The sequence below is a fragment of the Prionailurus viverrinus genome, chromosome D2 (assembly GCF_022837055.1).
Source record: "Prionailurus viverrinus isolate Anna chromosome D2, UM_Priviv_1.0, whole genome shotgun sequence".
NCBI classification, from domain to species: Eukaryota; Metazoa; Chordata; class Mammalia; order Carnivora; family Felidae; genus Prionailurus; species Prionailurus viverrinus.
This window is the reverse complement of record NC_062571.1, coordinates 7,472,568-7,492,619: the sequence shown is the minus strand read 5'-3', so window position 1 is coordinate 7,492,619 and position 20,052 is coordinate 7,472,568. Positions and strand designations below refer to the sequence as shown.

At 50.2% G+C, this 20,052-nt stretch overlaps 1 long non-coding RNA gene across 1 annotated transcript; it reads left to right on the top strand.

The window, feature by feature from the left end:
• Positions 1-3,157: 3,157 nt before the first annotated feature.
• Positions 3,158-4,349, top strand: LOC125148398 (uncharacterized). Its single transcript, XR_007145529.1, has 3 exons — positions 3,158-3,228; positions 3,400-3,603; positions 3,742-4,349. It is a non-coding gene; the product is annotated as an uncharacterized LOC125148398 (long non-coding RNA).
• Positions 4,350-20,052: the final 15,703 nt, after the last annotated feature.

Here is a 20,052-nt window from a genome sequence, read left to right as displayed (position 1 = left end):
GAGAAGCCTGTGTGTCTGGATAGGAATTAGAGTTCCAGGCGCCTGATGCGTGGAGGGGCGTGGGCTCCGCGTGGTAGTCCCTGAGCCCTACAGAATCTTCGCCCTGCAGGGACAGGTGTGGGGAAGGGAGCTGCTAGCACAGACCTCTAAAGGTGGAGCCCAGGGTGCGGGCACTCAGCTGGCTCTACCCCTCTGAAGACCAGCAGGATTGCCGCAGGGAAAAATGCCTGAAAAGCCACGCCTGAGAAATGAGCCCGCGTCTGTCTGTCGCTCCTCGGACAACAAATAGGCTTTTTAACCAAAGCAGGCCTCCAGTCGCCCTGGGGATGATTATGCCAGAGATTCAAGAGCTCCAGGAAGACTCCACGTGACCCACGCAGGCACACCAAGGTGACCTGGGGAGCCCTTTTCCAGCCCTCCCCTACCCCCATTTGGTGAATTAGAGAGGATCCGTAAAAGCTGGAAGGAGACTCAAGGCTCACATTATCTCTGGATGGTTTGCTACGTGTAAATAATAAGAACTTTACGGTAGCGAGCAGATTGTACATTATCATTAGTATCATTTCAGCCTGCTTTATGGCTCCTCAGCTAGTTGGAAACATATTTTTAGTTCTAATATCAAAACCTGTCAGAATTTGTTTTGCTAAAGCGAACAGAACGGTACAGGTCAGATCAATTATTATGAAAAATTCAATTACGAAAGTGCCATATGTGGGGCCATAAAAAGGACAGCCGCGGCACATATGGCTGGAAAGCAGCGATGGCACCGTGTCCCTGCACGTGAATGACAACCTCCCGCCCTTCCGTCCTTGTCACAGTGGCCGTACTGGAAGAGGAAGTCCCCTCACCCACCTCTGGCCAGCCCGTGCTCCCCTGTGCCTCCCAGAACCCCCATCCTCCTGTCACCCCAACCCAGGGGACCTGGAAACCAATTTAGTTGTGTTTGTCTGCAGAGGACTCAGGTGACAGGACTTCCAGTACCCCCAAGGGCACTGAGACTTTTAAACAGGAGACAAAGAAACTGGTTAGACAATTAAATAGAAGCGCCCAAGTTTGATTGGATGTCCTACCCCTCACCTGGTGCGTGAGTCAGGGGTAAAGAACACCAGCTCGGGGACCAAACTGGCTGGAGTTAGGTCCCTACTCTACTGTTCTCTCTCTTCATGTGCCAGTGAGCGATTCATTCAGTCCCTCTAAGCCCCGGTTTTCTCATCTGTAATATGGGGATAATAATGTCATCTCCTTTGCGTACCTGTTGGAAACACTAACTGAGACGATGCCTGTCTAAGTACCTCGGGTAGTGCCTGGTCAACATTTAAAGACTCGATCCACACCCGTTATTACGTTTACGTCCTTGAGAGGCAACGGGTTTGGTGGCGAAGTATACGATTTAAGTCAGGAAATCTGGATCTGCCTCTCGCTCTCCAACTTTGGGTTAGTCAGTTCACCTCTCTGGACCTCCATTTCCTCATCGATAAACTGGGGACAATCATATCTATCTGGCCGAGTTGTTCCGGGCTCTAGTGACCTACTGCATGGGGAACGTGTTTGCAAACTATTACGCACTACGCAATCATAACCAAACGTTGTGATCGTCTCCAAGCTAGCCCTGAGCCTCTGGGAACACTGGGCAGGTGCCATCTACAGGAGTCTGTCCGGAATACGGACGGTCCAGGCGCTTGGGTGACACCTAAGAGCAGCCTAGGAGTCGCATGATGCAGAGCAGAAATGAGGCACAGAAATGCGGAAGCCTGAACTGCAAAGAGTCTGAGATGTATGGCACAGCCATGTTCAGAAAGGAATGGCTTGACTAATTGTACTTACCGGTGTAGCATCTTTCAAATAGACTGGGTACATATATATATATATACTTTTTTTTTTAATCCCCCAAATTGATATGTGATAGCACAACTTCCTTTCAGGCCTACAGTCCACAATGGCTGTGTCCTTTGACATCATAACCCAAGAGATCTACATCGGTATGGGGTTGCCCAGACACGCCATAATGGCGGCCCATCTTGGGCTGGCCAGACCTTGCCTCGGTGTCTTGCTGATGGAGGCAGCCAGGGATCTGACCGCTTGGCTCCCATCATGGAATTTTTTCAACCTTCTGGTCCGCAGCTCTTGGCTCGTCGTCCAAGGCAAAGCGAGGCTTCCTTCTTGGACTCTCGGGCCCGGGGTGTGTTCCACGTTCTTATCCTGAATCTCCGGCTCCACGCAGGCCTCGGGGACACACAACCGGGAGAAGGGACATGGAGAGGAGCTCTGGAGAAAAAAAACGAAAGGAAGGAGGAGGAAGCAAGCCTGCCCCTGCCCCTGCTTTGCCCCTTCAGGTGAAGGAAGGGAAGGGCCACGTCAAGGTTGCACCAGAGTGAGCCCTCTGGGGAGGAAGCGGGTCGGGTGGGGGAGACGCCGAGGCTTGCAGGCTCCGGGAGCCCCCAGCCCAGCGGGCAGGGACACCCATGGAGAAGGGGACTCCTGGTAGCGACCCCAGCTGGCCTGGGGGCCCTGGACCCCCTCCTCGTCCCCTGCTCTGCTCTCTACCCCGGTTTCCTCTCAGCTGGGGTTAGAGAAAAAAACCACAATTAACACGTGTGTCATTTCAACATGTCGTTCGCTTGGGGGTGAGGGGAAGTGGTGGCTGCAGCTAAGCAGGCACATCCTCCCCTCCCAGCCTCCTGCTGCGCTCAGCTGCCCTCCCTCGGGCCCTCCTTTCTCCCCCACCTCCCCCCTGCAGCCTGCCCGCCCTTCTCCCCTCAGTCCTTGCCCTCCTGCTGCTTTTCCCCTTCCCCCTCTAGGAACCCTCACACCAGCCCCACCCCCACCCTCCTACCCCTGCTCCCCTCCCCTCCCCTCCTCTCTGCTTCCCCATTCCTCCTGATCTCCCCCCCTCTCCCCCTTCCCTTGTTCCACCCTCCCACTTACTCCCTTCCCCTCTACTCTCTCTCTCTCTCCCCTCCACCTCCCCTCTGACCCCCCTCTCCCCTCCTCCTTCCCTCGGCTCTCCCTCCCCCCTCCCCCCTCCCCCTCCTCCCCTCTGCCCTTCTTCCCCCCTCCAACTCCCCTCTGTTCCCCCTCCTCCTCTTCCCCTCAGCTCCCCTCCCTCTCAGTTCCATCAGCTTCCCTCCTGCTCTTCTAGTCTACTTTCCCTGTGCCCAGCCCATCTCTTCAAGATGTCCTAATGGAGACTTTCTGATTTCTCTTTTTCCGGATTCTAGGACTTTAAAGGTAGTGTAAAATTGCACACATAGCTGTCAGAAGGCCTTGATGCTGGTGGGGAGAGAATAAGAAAGAAGGGATCATGGCTCAACTTTAAACAAGGAGAAGAAATATAAGGATAGAACGATTTTTGTTGGGAATTTTCTAAGAATACAGGCTACTTCTCACATTTCTTTGTAGCTTCCACAGAGCCTGGCTTTGTGCCTAACCCACAAAAAATACCAAATAAATATTTGCTGACTACGTGAATAAATGAATGGATGAAAACTGAAGCAAAATGTGGTTTTATTTCATTTGAGCGCACGGCCACCGCGTCAGCTGGGTCAGAGAGCAGAGGGGCGCGTCTTCCCGGAATCTCGGGATCTCGGAAATCCTCCAGCGAAGGTACTGTGTTCATTCACAATTAGCATAAGCATCATTAAAATGTAAACCCCGCTGCTAGGGTTTGCCCTCTCCGAGGCGCCAATATTTTCCTTATTTGCGTTACTAATTTTCTTGGCACACCCTCTTTTATGAACACAGGTAGAGTCCTAATCCACGGGTTCTGCCCACCACGCGGGCCATGTCTGCAGATGCCCGTGGCAACGCCGGATTATTTAACCCATCCCGTTTCGTCCAGCTGGTCCATCTGCTGGATTCGTGGAACTCAACCTCCCGACAAATATTTGTCTCCTCCGTTTTTTGCCCGAGTCTCTGTGCTGAGTACTTTACACGGACTGTCTCGTGTAATCCGTACGACGCTCTGAAGAAGGCACTGGTGTTATCCCAACTTTGCGGACGAGGAATCTGAGGCCCGGGTTGATCGAGTAGATTCACCAGCCACCCCCGTTCACCTGTCTCGGGGGTAGCTCCCAGGACATGGAACTCCCAGCTCTCCTAACCAGGACAGTCCCAGGCCAGCTGCCCCAGTTTTCTCGGGACTGGGAAATTTCCTGGGCGTGGAAAACTGGGGCGGTCCCGCGCAACCTGACGAGTCGGTCTCCCTACCCCAGTCACGCAGCTGGTAAGCCCCAGAGTGAGTTTCGTGGCTCCCCGTGTCTGACACCAAGGCCCCACTTCTTCCCACCCTGCTTTGTCCGACCAACCTCCAATCCCACATTTTGGCTCCTTCTCAGATGTCACAGTCACCTCACGCTCCAAGCACCACCCCCCCCAAGAATTCTCTCTTCCCCTAAAACCAACTATGGTACCTCCATGCCCATGGAGTGCATCCCCAAAGCACCCTGAGAGTCACTTCCAAATCTCCAGAGCCCTTCCCTTCCTGGTGCTCCCTTCGACCACCGCTCTGGTTCCAGATCTTCAGCCTGAAACTCCCGGAGCCCAGAGGTTTCTCTGCCTCCACGTGTTCACCCGGCACACCACCCTAAGGTGTATTCTCTAGAACACAGGCCTGAAAGAGAATACCTGGCATGACCTTGCATCTGGCAAGCCACAAAGCCGAGGCAAAGAGGATGAAAGGGCAGAGCTCAGTCTAGTGAGTTCTGGGCTCGGAATCCTGCAGCTGCAGAGAAGGGGCCACTTCTCCGCAGGTTCTCCAAAGGCCGCCGAGCTCGCACCTTCTATACCTCTCTGATTTCCTCCTCGTTCCTGGGTTCTCTGCGTACTTGCCAAAGCACCATCCCTTGAGAAGGCCTGAGTGGACATTTCTCCAAGGAAGACATCCAGATGGCCAACAGACACATGAAAAGATGCTCGGCCTCACTCATCATCAGGGAAATGCAAGGCCATACCACGATGAGACACCACCTCACGTCTGTCAGCATGGCTAAAATCAACAGCACAGGAAACAACAGGTGTTGGCGAGGATGTGGAGAGAAAGGAACCCTGTGCACTGTTGGTGGGAGTGCAAACTGGTGCAGCCACTCTGGAAAACAGTATGGAGTTTCCTCAAAACATTACAAATAGGGTCACCCTATGATCCGGCATTTGCCCTACTGGGTATTTACCGAAAGAAAATAAAACACTAATTTGAAAAGATATACGCACCCCTGTGTTTATTTGGAGCATTACTTACAATAATCAAGGCATGGAAGCAACTCAAGGGTCCATCAATAGATAAATGAATAAAGAAGATGTGATATATACATATACATATACATATAATCATGAACCATGAGATCATGACCTGAGCCCAAGTTGGATGCTTAACTGACTGAGCCAGCCAGGTGCCCCGAGATCTCATTCTTTTTAATGGTTCAGTAATATTCCATTGTCTGTCTGTCTGCATATCTCTGTCTCTCTCTGTCTCTGTCTCTCTCTCTGTCTATATATATATACACACACACACACACACACACATATATATATATATATATATATATAGTACTCAACCATTAAAAAGAATGAGATCTTGGAGCGCCTGAGTGGGTCAGTCGTTTGAGTGTCTGACTTCGGCTCAGGTCATGACTCTCACGGTTTGTGAGTTTGAGCCCCGTATCGGGCTCTTTGCTGTCAATTCAGAGCCTGGAGCCTGCTACAGATTCTGTGTCTTCCTCTCTCTGCCCTCCCCCGCTCGTGCTCTGTCTCTCTCTGTCTCAAAAAATGAATAAACGTTAAAAAAGAAGTTAAAAAAAAATAAGAATGAGATCTTCAGGCGCCTGAGTGGCTTGGTCAGTTAAGCATCCAACTTCGGCTCAGGTCGTGATCTCACGGTTTGTGAGTTTGAGCCCCACATCAGGCTCTGTGCCGTCAGCACAGAGCCCATTTCGAATCCTCTGTCCCCTTCTCTCTGTCTGCCCCTCCCCCCACCAAAAAATAAAAACAAACACACGAAAAAGAAGACTTTAAAAAGAATGGGCTTGGGGCGCCTGGGTGGCGCAGTCGGTTAAGCATCCGACTTCAGCCAGGTCACAATCTCGCGGTCCGTGAGTTCGAGCCCCGCGTCGGGCTCTCGGCTGATGGCTCAGAGCCTGGAGCCTGTTTCCGATTCTGTGTCTCCCTCTCTCTCTGCCCCTCCCCCGTTCATGCTCTGTCTCTCTCTGTCCCAAAAATAAATTAAAAACGTTGAAAAAAAAATTAAAAAAAAAAAAAAAAGAATGGGCTCTTCCCATTTGCAACACCATGGATAAATCTAGAGAGTATTGTGCTAATCGAAACAAGTCAGAGAAGGTTCATTGTCATAGGGTATCACTTACATGTGGTATCTAAAAAAAAAAAAATGAGTAAACAAACAAACACAAAAGCAAAACCAGACCCATAGATACAGAGATGGTTGCCAAAGGGGGCAGGGTGGAAGGTCAGGGAAAAATGGGTGAAGGGAAGTGGGGGGTCCGGGCTTCCTGCTACAGCAGGAATAAGTCACAGGAAAGAAAGGTACAGCCCAGGGAATACAGCCAGCGGTGTCATAATCATTGTGTGGTGACAGACAGCGGTTACCCTTGTGCTGAGCACAGGACAATACAGGGCTGTCCCATCACTACATTGTACACCTGCAACTGTGTACAATGTGACTTGTGACAACCGTAATTCAATTAAAAAAGAAATAAGCAGGTTCCCAGGTGGCTCAGTTGGTTAAGCGTCTGACTCTCTGATTTCTGCTCGGGTCCTATCTCGCGGTTTGTGACTTTGAGCCCCATGGCGGGCTCTGTGCTAACAGTTCAGAGCCTCAGAGCCTGTGCTGACAACTCAGATCTGCTTTGGATTCTGTGTCTCTCTCTCTCTGCCCCTCCCCTGCTCATGCTCTGTCTCTCTCTCTCAAAAATAAACATTAAAACAAAAAAAATTTTTTTTTAAGAAAAAAGCGCCGCCCCTCACCTCTCTTGTGCTCCCCTGGGCCACAGAGCGAGTCCAAACTCTAAGACAGCCCAGCCTTCCCGCCCTGCCTGCGAACCCACCACAAACCCGCTGGGCTGGTCCTCGCAGACGTCCGATGGCCTCCACATTTGCCCGTCTGTTCTGTCTGCCCCCCTCCGGCCACCTCCATCACTGAGGCTTCTGCCGAGCACCTGCTGTGGGCAGAGCCTCAGGCAAGGGCATCCATACAGGAGGAAGACACAGCCCCCAAAATGAGTGGCTTTCACCCCGGCTGATGCTCCACTACCCCCTCGTCCCCTCCTCCAGACCACTTTTCCTCATGACTTTCCAGAACCTAAACTGCTTGCACAATGACTTTCGGCACTTAACTTGTCGAGCTTGTTTTCTCTGGGTCTCGGTTTCCTAATAAGACTGTGGCAGGACCAGAAGGCCTCTCGTCCCGGCACCCACAGCACATCTGGCCTTGCTCGTGACGCCTCCCCGGGGCCCCCCCCGAAAGCACATACCACCTCAAATACTGAACCACAGCTCAGATTTTTAAAGTTCAATAGCTAAAGAGAACAAGCAATTGACTCACTTTTCCTTGGTTCAAAGAGCTGCGGGTTCCCTAGCACAGGCCCGACATCCCTTACGGGGGCCCGTCCCGGAGTCAGGGAGCTCCAAGGGGACCCCTGCTTCCTCCCCAAACTGAACAGTGGACCATAAATCACATATCCTTGATGTGTGGCCTCGAGCAAGTTCATTGCTTCACCGCTCTGGGCTTGGAATCCCGCAGCGGCAGAGAAGGGGCCGCTTCTCGCAGGTTCTCCAAAGGCCGCTGAGCTCGCCCCTTCTATGCCTCTCTGATTTCCTTCTCATTCCTGGATTCTCCGCACAGCACCCTCCGCTCAGGAGACAATGAAGGCCCTGCCAGTGTGAAAAGTGGAAAGATTCTCTTGTTCGTCTTTGTATTAAGTCCCAGGCTGAGAGAAGCTCGTGAAAACGGCTATTTCACCCGAGATGAAAAACCACACCCTGTAAAAAATAAAAGGGGGGGTGGGAGCCGGGTCTCAGGGGCTGCCAGCTCTCCTATGGAGATAAAGCTACTCGAGAAACTTCAACAGTTTGATGCCAGCCGCTCTGAGGGATCCCTGAGCCAGTTACCATCTCAGAGTGAGACGAAGTCACGGGCGGGCCTCTGAGGAGCTTTGCTCCTTTGTGGGGTCCTCCTCTGGGGGACACATGGGCCGTGAGGTTCCCACTGGCCTCCCCTTGGAGAGCTCCCTTGCAAAGACGAGGAAACCCCAACTGCCTTCCAAGGAGAAAGGCTCTTAATTCACAGGAAACCCTCCAGATCTGCCGAGCCCTTGCCGGGCATGGATGGCCGAAGGGTAGGGCCACAGGCCGGGGCAGAGTCGAACTGCTTGTGAACCCATCTCAAGACTTGGAACGGGTGGACAGAAACCAAAAAGGGAAGGAGGAGAAAAAAGAGAGGTGGATGGAGGAAGGGCCAGCAAACCGGGTGAGTCTAGGGCTCTACCTGGGTGGAGTGGCCAGGAAAACATGTGCATCTTGGCCGCAAAGGGGTGCGGATGTGCCTCCAAGCGCTGGCCACAGCCAGGGAAACTGACCGTGAGGTTTGATCCGATGGGGTATGAAGTTCTCTTGATGGTTCGATGCTTTTACGTCGGCTATCTGGAAATGTCTAAACACCGTGACGCCTCCGAGGTGGAAGATGACTTTGCCCTATAAATACAGCCCCTGTTCAAGCCATTAAAGAGCGTGTGGACAAACCGAACCGAGAAAGGGAGAGAGCAGGGTCGGATGGCGGAAAGGACCAGATTCCTGGCAACTGAAACATAGTCCTGTAGGAACATGGAGGGTGGCCATGAAAACGGACCCTTCCCTAGATGGTCAGCAGGAAGGACACAGAAAGAGTGACGAGGAGCCCAGTGCGACCTCCCACAGACCCTTCTGGGCTGTAAAGCTTCTCCCTTTCTGGGGTTTATGCTTTCCGTTCCATCCATGTCTTTTCACATACTGACCGCCAAAGACAAGCCAGGCACTGTGTTTGAGGCAGAGATGAAACAGACAGACAGGGCCCTGCTCTCTTAGACAGAACACAGACAACAAACAAGGGGAGAAGCACGTGAATGAGTGAGATCGTCTTAGATACCATTAAATAGCCCATGAGCAAAAGAAAGCAAAGGAATGGGATACAGAATGACCTGATTCAGGGACTGCCCGAGAGGGAGGGGTCCAGAAAGGCCTTTCTGAGAGAAGCTTATCTGAACCGAGACAGGGGCAGTGAGGAGGACTCAGCTGGAGAAGGTGCTGGAGAGAGACACCCTGAGCAGAGAGAAGACGTGCAAAGGCCCTGAGGAGGGCAGTAGGGCTGGTGGAGGGCTGGGGTTGGAGAAGCAAGTCGGGATGAGGGCAGGGGTGGACAGGAAGGGCCCGCAGGCTCCTGAAGGCCTCAGTGAGGAAGACCAAAGTGGGCAGCCGCCTGGTACATCGTGGTGGACTGGAGACTTTCCCCTGAGCTGGGGGGGCCATTTCTCCCAGAACAGAACCCTTGGGGAGCTCGGCCCCCAGAGAGGCAGCTCCAGGAGCCGTGCTTCCAGAGAAGGGCCAGCAGGTGGCTCTCTGAGAAGATGCCACCATGGCTGACGCCTTTCCTGTTCTAAGGTAGGAGCACTTTTTCCCACTGAACAAAAAGCTCCTTTTGCAAACATCCACTTTGCTGGGCTTTGTTTTTAACAAAAGGAGCCCATAGCACCCAGTACAACGGGGCTGTCCAGGTGACCCACTGTCTTGCATACTGATGGGCTCCCAGAGGCACCCCCCCCCCACCCCCAGCCAGCTGGCCGCTCGGAGCTCCATTCCCAAGCTCCCACTTTTTCAAAGCCCTGTGCTCAACCCGACTGGCTTGGTCACCCTCCTTCCCAGACGGACAATCCTGGGGAGAAAGTAATGCCAGGCCACAGGCTCAACTCCAGCTCTCCACAGAGCAGTCTTGCCCAGGAAATAATGGCTTCGAAGCGCTTACAGCCCCGGGCGGTGCATACAAGCAGGAGGAACAGAATGAAAGAGGCAGGCACCTGTGTGCTGCTTTGACCGAGATTTCCTCGCAATGGTACGTTTGCTTGTGTGTGTGTGTGTGTGTGTGTGTGTGTGTGTTTAAAGAAAGGCAAGGATTGCTCCAGACCTCTTAACAGCACTGGCCACAGTTGTTCGGTGTGAAAGAAGGGGCTTCAGACACTGGCACGCATCAGGAAGCAGAAGGCTACAGGACTTGTCAGGGAGTCCGTGGAATCCATCAAGGGGCCACAGGTCATGATTCAGCAGTTCATTTGGACAGCTTCCACTGGGGCAAAGACAAGGTAGACATGACGTTGTATCTGCCTGAGCCCCCCTCCAAAAAAACAAAAAACAAAAAACCAAAAAAGAAACCACATCCAGGAAGGGGCCTGGGTTGATTGCTTTCAGCACCGAGGAGGAAGAGAGGTTTGCCATGCTAAGTCCCTCTTTTCCCAAAGGGCCACAGATGTCCTTTCTCCGACGTCTGGGAGGACGAAGCAGGACAGGGAGCCCACAAACTGTCGTTGAAGACGTGTTCCGCCTGCCCCTGCTTTGCTGGCAACGTGCGGTGTTTGGACAAGATTGTCACAGTGTTGAGTTGGAGAGCCACCACTGGCCGAGTCTTCCTCTGGCTTTGCTCTGGCCGCATCTCTCTCCAGACCCAACCTTTCAAATGGCTCCCAGCTGCCTCCACGTTCAGCCGAAAGCCACCGGCCTGGACGTTAGGCCCTTCTTAGCTTGAACTGGCCTCTTCCCCTGGAACGCCTCCCTGGATCTCTTCACACCCGAGAGCATCCTCCATCACTGGTTTCCAGAGCATCTGAACTCCCAGCCCCTCCCACCCTGATCACTGAGTGACTGAATTTGAATTAAATATTTGTTTAGTGTCACCACAGCTAGACTGTTGGGCTCTGCATGGGGAGGGACAGGGTCTTTTCATTGAAGCACTCAAAGGAGCGCTTTTAGATTTAAATTTATTTATATTGGGGCACCTGGGTGGCTCAGTGGGTTAAGCCCCACTCAACTTTGGCTCAGGTCCGACTTCAACTCAAGTCACGAATCTCACGATTCATGGGTTCGAACCCCACGTCGGGTTCTGTGCTGACAGCTCAGAGCCTGGAGCCTGCTGAATCCTGTGTTTCTCTTTCTCTCTCTCTGCCCCTTCCCCACTCGTGCTCTGTCTCTCAGAAATGAATACACCTTAACAAGATTTTTTGATAAATAAATAAATGTGTCTCGCTCAATGGCTGACTGACTTGAGGTTCTGCAGGGATGTTCCATGCCCTGATTTCTCTGGACACACACCTGTGTTCTGTCCACATCTGCCACTCCCTGAGTGGCCTTTACTTTCCTATCTCTGTGACTTTGTTCATGTGACGCCTTCTTCTTGGAGTGTGGATATCCTTCCCATCCCGTTGCAGGACAATCGGAATTACAGAAGGCAGGAGGGTAGCTCTTTTACTGAGATGCAGTTTCACACACTATGAAATTCACTTGTGATTTTTCCTATAGTCACAAGGTTGTGCAGCCGTCAGCACTAACTCCAGAACACTTCCATCACCCCCAAATAAACCCCCTACCCATCAGCCACCATTCCCTACTCCTCTTCTCCCCCCGCTCCTGGCGATCACCGATGCGCCCGTTTGTCTCCACGCATTCGCCCGTTCTAGATAGTTCATTCACGCAGAATCATACATGTGGCCTTTCGTGTCTAGCTTCTTTCGTTTAGCATAAGGTCGTCAAGGCCCATTCATACGGTGGCAGGTGTCACTCCATTCTTCTTCACGGCCGAATCATATGTCGTGAGACGGAGGTCCCCCTTTTTATTTCTTCCTTCATCAGTTCATTTGGATTGTTTCCGAGTTTGGGCTCTTATGAATAATGCTGCCAGGAATATTTGTGTACAAGCTTTCGGGTGAACATCTGTTTTCAGTTCTCATGTGTATATACTTACAGGAGGAACTGTCGGGTCATGTGGTGACTCTACATTTAACCTTTTAAAGAATCACTGAACTGTTTTCCAAAATGGCTGTACGATTTAACATGCCCACCTACAATGGATGAGGATTCCAATTTCTTTACGTGCTTGCCAACACATGCGTGTTATTGTCTGTTGTTGTTGTTGTTGTAATTACCATTCTAGTGAATATGAAGTGATACCTCATTGTGCTTTGATTTGCAATCCCCTGATGACTAATGATGCCGAGAATTTTTTCGGGTTCATTCTATATTTTATTTACAGAAATGTTTATTCAAATCTTCTGCCATGTTTAATTGGGTTATTTGGGGCACCTGGGTGGCTCAGTCAGTTGAGCGACCACCTTCGGCTCAGGTCATGATCTCGCGGTTTGTGAGTTTGGGCCCTGCATCAGGCTCTGTGCTGACAGCTCGGAGCCTGGAGCCTTCTCCGGATTCTGTGTCCCCCTCTCTCTCTGTCCCTCCCCCACTCATGCTCTTTCTCTGTCTCAGAAATAAACATAAAAAAATTTTAATTGGGTTATTTGTGTTTCTGTCATCCAATTGTAAGAACTCTTTATATATGCTGGATAGTAACCCTTCATTACATACTTGATTTGCAAATATTTTCTACCATTCCATGCATTGTCTTTTTGCTCTCTTGATAATGTCCTTGAAACACAAAACTTAAAGTTTGACAAAATCCAGTTCACTCTTTGTTTTTTTATGCTTTATGTGCCACATCTAGGAGACCATTGCCTAATCCAAGGTCACAAAGATGTACATCTTAGAAAGTGTTTTTTAAGACTTTCATCGTTTTAGTTTTTATATGTACATATCTAACCAATTTTAGTTTTATTTTTGTTTTTTTTAATTTTTTTTTTTGTTTGTTTAATCAATTTTGAGTTAACTTTGTATATGGTGTGAGGTAGGGATCCAGATTCATTCTTTCACATGTGGTTATCCAGTTTCTCAGGACCATGTGCTAAAAAGATTATTCTTTCCCTATTGAACTGTCTTGGCAAGAAGAAATATTTCTGAGACAACCCTAATGGAAGAGTCTGACACAGAAAAGATGACCACCACACAGTATGAGCTACATCTGTCAGGGGTGCAGAGATTGGCTGGGTATTTTCACTCAGTACATATTATGTAAAACTTCCAGGAACACCATCTCAGGTCACCTCTTTCTATATATAACAATGATTCTTAACCTTGTTTAAGGCAAATAGGCCAAGGAAATTGTGGGCTTTATTATTATTATTATTAGAGAGAGAGAGAGAGTGTGTGTGTGTGTGTGTGTGTGTGCAAGTGGGGGAGGGAGTCAGAGGGAGAGAAAGACAGAGAGAGAGAGACAGAGAGAGAGAATTTTAAGCAGTCTCTGTGCTCAGCATGGAGCCCAACACAGGGCTTGATCCCACAACCCTGGGATCATGACCTGAGCTGAAATCAAGATTCAGACACTCAAACTAGCCTCTTAGGTGCCCCTAAAACTGTGGACTCTTTCATACACATAATGTTCTGCTCAAAATGCTCAGGGATTCACAGACATCTCCCCGCCCAAGAAGCCCTTCCACAGACCCCAGGGTAAGAGTCCCTGATCTACTCTCCCTCCCATAGGGTTCATACACCACTGGGACTCCAAGCAACAGCCCCCACAGTGTTGTTTTTTATTTGTCTGTGTGTAGCTCTAGTCTCTCCTTTGAACTGCACATTTCCACTGAATCCCTAGATGTGTGTCCCTACCTCCTGGGCATCTCAAATTCAGCACATCAACTCGTCACGGTGCCTCCCCCAACCCAGCTCACACCCCAACTTCCCTTTCTCTGGTCACAGCACTGTTCTGCTCATCACCCAGGCTCAAATCTCAAAATTATCTTCACTTCTTCTTTCCCTCACCACCCCTCCCCCACCAAACAATCAATCTTCAGTTTACATAATTGTTCTTTCATCCTGACCAACTATCAATACCCTGCCCGGTCCAAGTTCTTATTCGGAGACCCAGCTGGATACAGTAGATGTCTGTGGCCTTGCGTGCTTCTTGCCATCAGATCCTACACCTTCTAATTTGTCACACACCAGATCTATCTGCTGAGAGAACAGTTCTGAACTTCTCACTCTGTGGTTTGAAAACGCTCAGTGGCTTGTCACGGTCCTCCAAACTCAGTACAAACCCACTTGGTCAGGAATTCAAGACTCTCCACTCTCTGGTTCCAACCAAACATCTGGCCTCATCTCCCAAACCCCTCCCCGCAAAGCAGACTCTCTGTTCCAGTCGCAAGTGTCACCACCGACCTTCTCTGCCCCTTGTCTCCACTCACCACCATGACACCATCGTTAGTGAGCTAACCCTGCCGAGCCTTCAAGCCGAGCCCAGTTGAGGCCATCCCGTGAGGCCTTGCTAATTGCCCCCACTTTCCATCTCTGTGCTACTGTACTTACTTGATGTGACATTTACTCTCACGGTGCCTCTTAGCACATAGCATGGTGTCATGGACAAAACAGTCCCTTAATGATACCGGCCATACTCGGCAGTGATTCTCATACAGGAATGGGAATCAGAATCGCTTGGGGAACTTTTTCAAAGAACGCCACTTGAAACCCAGACTTCCACGTTTTGAAAAGGAATCATCCACTGATGATTCTGATGTATATCGCAGATTAAGAACTCCTTGTCAAAGTCACAAAACTGGCCGCTAATAACAGTGGCTAAAATATACTAAACATTTACTACGTGCCAGGCACTGTGTAGGCACTGATCTCTTTTAATCCTCACAAAAACCCTGTGAGGTGAGCGGCGTTATTTCTCATTCCTTCAGATGAGGAAACCAAGAATGAAAGAAACCAAATCATTTGCCTACAGTGGGCCATTTATGAGTAAATGAATTAGGTGAAATAAAGCTCCCTGAAGGATGTTTAACAATCCATTTAAGGGCACCTGGAGTGGGTGGGGGCTCAGCTGGTTAAGCGTCCACCTCTTGGTTTTGGCTCAGGTCATGATCTCACAGTTTTATGAGTTCAAGCCCCATGTCAGGCTCTGCACTCACAGTGAAGAGCCTGCTTGGGATTCCCTGTCTCCCTCTCTCTCTGCCCTTCCCCGACTCACACTGTCTCTGTCTCTCTCAAAATAAATAAATAAACTAAAAAAAAAAAAATCCATTTGAGGAATTTAACCGTGATATTTCAGGAAAATCTATCTACATCCAGGTTTAGTAACTTTGAGTCAATTTCTCTTTTTCCCTAGCTCTGTGACCTTGGGCAAATTACTTGCCCTCTCCAAGCTTGTGTTTCTTCTTCCTTAGAATGAACATAATATATACTTACTGTTGTTGGAAGGATTAAATGAGGTAAATCATGTCAAGTACTGAGTGCCCACACAGAGTAAGCGCTCGGGGGGGTATCTATAATTACCACTGTAATTACTTTTGTTCAAAAGTATGCCTCAAACTGAGACGGCCCTTAGCTCTCGTCAACAATGATGGGCTGAGTCACACAAGAGCTTACCTAAGACACCCTGGGAATGGCCTTCAGTCTCCAGGGTGCCAGAATTAATAAATGGATTTTTACTCAGGCCCTTCCAGGTGTGAGGTTCCCGAATGCAGAGCTAAGCAGGTAGGGTCTCTGCCCTCGACGTCGACGTGGTTTACAACTTCGATGACTGAGATCTGGACCACCCCGCTCACAGCCGAGTGTGTCGTTGGCCTGGGGGCCTGTGAGTGTTTGACGAACTGCCTGTGTTAGGATTTTTCAGCCTGAGTTTAGCGGTAGCCCGTTTTTACAACATGAGGTTTTCCTCCCAGATGGCAAAGGTGTGGAGGATATGGGGGCCGCTTGGGGCTTGGTCATTTCTACCGCTGTCTGCAATCTTACCGTCCCCAAACTTCCCTTTGACATGAACCAAACGCGGTCTAGTTCTGCTTTCTTTCCTGCCCAGCAGCACGTCGGGATGGGGAAGGGGGCTGGTTCTCGATTACCGTGACGTGTTCTTCTGCAGCAAGGACATCGACGCATGAACTGTTTCTGCTATGGCAGCCTGCATCGGACAGCCGGTGCTCTCTACATTGAGCGCCGGCGTCTACACGGCCTGTCTGGACCCGCAGCATTCTCCCACCCGCACGCGGTGAGGCCGGACTACGGCCGTCAGTTCCCAGATGAAGAAATGGGCCTCAGAGAGTCTGTCCAACTTGCCCCAGATCACACAGCTGAGGGGCCACGCTGACCCGGAACTTCTGGGGGAGGCTAGACAGCAGGGGTGGGGAAGGGACACCTTCTGCCTTTCTCTCTTCTCTCCACCTCTCGCCTGGGATTCAGACACTAGGGTTACAGGCTGGGTAGCTAGCTAGTCACTTTGAACTTGGAAGTCCTGCAAAAAAAGGATGGAAGAGCCGAAAAACGAAAGCAGCTGGGCCACTGACGTCTTCTTACAACAGCAGACCAGCTCTGGATAGCTTACCTTTGGCTTTGGCTTTTCTTTTCGTGCGTTTAAGATACTGTACTTAGGTCTCTGCGTCCTGTAGCTATAAGCTATTCCTAGCCGTTAAACAGCATCATCTACAATTGCACAAAACTGGCTGCGATCACCAGTAGAGGCATGGGTTAGCGAATGAAGTCACATCGCTGTGATTGTGCCCGGAGTCACTGTCTCTTCAGTCCTGAGAGACACCTGCACTCCCCTCTCCCACATAAGCCATTCAAATGACAATTATAAAGAGCATGGATGCAAATCCTAGGCCCGTGACATACCTAACGGCATATGTGCTATGATTAGATTCATACAGAATTTCCATGAAGGAAAAGATCAAAATCCAATATACAAAAATAATAATAGAAATTGAAGGTTGGTTTTTTTAATCCTATTTTCGGAACTGTTCTTAATACTGTTACTTCATCCTTTACGTTCAAGGATTCAAGAGTTTTTTTAAATGCCGGGCTTTCCAAGTCGTCACCTTTGTTATTTTGTTACTACCAAACATTCATTTTTGCACGGGGGACAGTAAGAACACACGGTATTGTGTGCACAAGGCCTTTCTCCCTATGACGGTGAGTAGTTTAGCAATAGGACGAATTCGAATCCGAATTGAGTCACATCCGCAAAACAAAACCTGAGAAGCAAGGGCATCTCCTTGGACTTGGTGAACTCCTGCGGTTATCTGGCTGAGCAGGCAGCCGTAGGTCGTACCCCTTGGGCAGTGAGGTGACACCACAGGAGTGGACCCCCCAGCCCGCAGACCCCCTCCACCTTCAATCCGGGCTGTGCGAGAAACAGGGCTGGTTTCCCAGGCCTGTTCTTTCCTCTCAATTTCTCACTTCCCTTTGGGACAAAGGCCCACGGAGGACAATTCAAGGCTCTGTAGACCCACTCTCTCTCTTTTTTTGATGGCATTTCTTTTTTCTTTAATGTTTTAATGCTTATTTATTTGTGAGAGACAGACAGAGAGAGAGCTAACAAAGTGGAGGAGGGGCAGAGAGAAAGGGACAGGGGATCCCAAGCAGGCTCTGTGCTCAGCACAGAGCCTGACGTGGGGCTCAAACTCATGAACCACGAGATCATGACCTGAGCTGAAATCAAGAGTCGGATGCTCAGCCGGCAGAGCCCCCCAGGTGCCCCAGTCGGGGCTCTTAAAGCTAGCCAACTAGCCAAGGTCACACTGCAAAACCAGGCGAGTGCACTCTTTTCCTCCAGAGCCCGTGGTCTTTCCATTACGCCTGTACTAGTGTCCCCAGCAAAAGCCAAGGACACTGGAAAATTTCAGTGTATCTTCCAGTTTAGGTGACTAACTTCATTTAGGTAAGGAAATACACTGCACTTCGGTGAAAGGAAGAAAGCCACTTAGCCAGAGGAAGCAGCACAGCTCAGGGGTTTGTACACACTACCTCTGGGACCCAAATACCAGACTGGAGTTCAGGCCCTACCACTGTGTGGCCTTGGGAAAGTCTCAACCTCTCTGTGCCTTAGGCTTTGCATCTGTAAAACAGGGGTGAGACCATTACTCCCTGTAGAGCCATTTGGAGGCTTGAATGAGACGTTAGTGGCAACGCAGATTGAAAACCACCCTCTGCAGAAGACTAATTCTTCTCGAGAGATACTGAAGGCGGCAGGTGGAAACAGCACGAGGAACGAGGTGGATTCTGGGCAAAAAGTTTGGGGGGGGGGGTGGCAGTTCTTCTAGTCCCAGGTATTTACAATGCCCTGTGATAAGTCCAAAGCCTACATTACAGGACTAGGATTTACTTCCTTTAGCCCTATTCCTGCTCCAAACATATTCGAGTCCAGTAAGCATTCACGCTTTGGGGACTGGCACTCAGCAACCCCTCCCTTCCCACAAACCCAGTAGAACAGCCGGGGTTGGGGGTGGGGGGTGGTTCTTGAGAAAGCTCGGATCCTGCTGTGTCTTTTTGCTCAGTGTTTCCAAAGCGTCGAGTGGATTTTTCCGTCGGTAACTTGCACGTCGTTCCCACGATTACATTTTCAAGTTGATGAGTAATATTTAGAAGTAGAAGGCTTTCCACTTCTAGTTCCTCTCCCTGTTCTGTGTGATGTGGGCAAGTTAATTAACCTGTCTGGGTTTCTACCAGATGGAGAATCATGCATAAGACGGGTAATTGCTACGGCCTTTCAAATGTAGCCAATTGCCCTTTGCTAGAAATGTCATAGCCAGCCCATCCCCCCGCCCAACCCCGAAAAATCACGATAATTAGCAAACTGAACAGTGAGACATATTTACTCACAATTAGAAACCAAAAGACTGAATAAGTCAGTCTGCCTGCAGGGTCATCCCACCAGCCTGTGAATCTCTGAACTACGGCAGCTTAAGAGGGTTTCACTGAAAACCAGGAACCCCGGACACCAAAATCGCATGTGACATGGGCACATAGGAAAAACGGCCATACCTAGAGGAGGATAGATTTCCTCCTTTACCGAGGACGAGGTGCTTAGGAGCACACAGCCAAGGGACCGATCAAGGTCTGAATCAGCCCTGACCCAGCTCTGGTGGATTTCATGGAATAGTAAGAACAAAAAGAGAAACAGAGGGGGGCGCCTGGGTGGCGCAGTCGGTTGAGCGTCCGACTTCAGCCAGGTCACGATCTCGCGGTCCGGGAGTTCGAGCCCCGCGTCGGGCTCTGGGCTGATGGCTCAGAGCCTGGAGCCTGTTTCCGATTCTGTGTCTCCCTCTCTCTCTGCCCCTCCCCCATTCATGCTCTGTCTCTCTCTGTCCCAAAAATAAATAAACGTTGAAAAAAAAAATTAAAAAAAAAAAAAAAAGAGAAACAGAGAGATTTTCCCGACACAAAAATGGGGTACCGCATTTTAGAATAAAAGACAGTTCTTAAAATTGAATCCATTTAGTGATGTGAAAACCTCACTACCTTGCCGTCACTTGTCTTGTTTCCTCATGCACCAATGGAAATGCCGTCCCGCGCTGGCCCTGGTCCAAGGAGTACCACTGGGAAAGGGCTGCGTCAGTGGTTCTTCCGTGTGACCCGGGGCAAACGACTCCGCTTCCCTGAGGTTCGGTCACCACCCAGGAGATGGAAATAGCGTGTGCGTGCCTGGCCCATCTCACGGGACTGTGGTCAAAGGAGACAGAGTAACACACACACACACAACAGTTCTGGAAAAGGTGAAGAATAACGTATGTGTTCAGGGTTGTCATTCTTTCTGAACTTCACTTACCCGCTTATGCCCAAACTCCCGGGATTAGATGATTTCACCGCAAAATCGTTCGTTCCGCAGACACAGAAAATGCCAGATGCTCACACATTTTCTCCGTGAAGAAAATAAAACATGAATTGATAGTTTGCCACGGAGACCAGGAAGCCAGATCTGTACAATGAAGGAACGTCGCCCGAAAGTCACCCGGTACCGAGGGATATTTTCTTCGGCCCGTCCTGTGGTTCTGGGCAGGTTTCGTCTAGGCCAAGTCACATGCCTGGCCGTCTTGAAAGACTGTTTTTACCGGTTCCAGCAGAAACCTCGCAGGCTCAGGACTCAACACCTCCCGGACAACGTACTTTATTCAGCTGCGTATCCACATTGGGAACAGTGCCGGGAACAGAATGGGG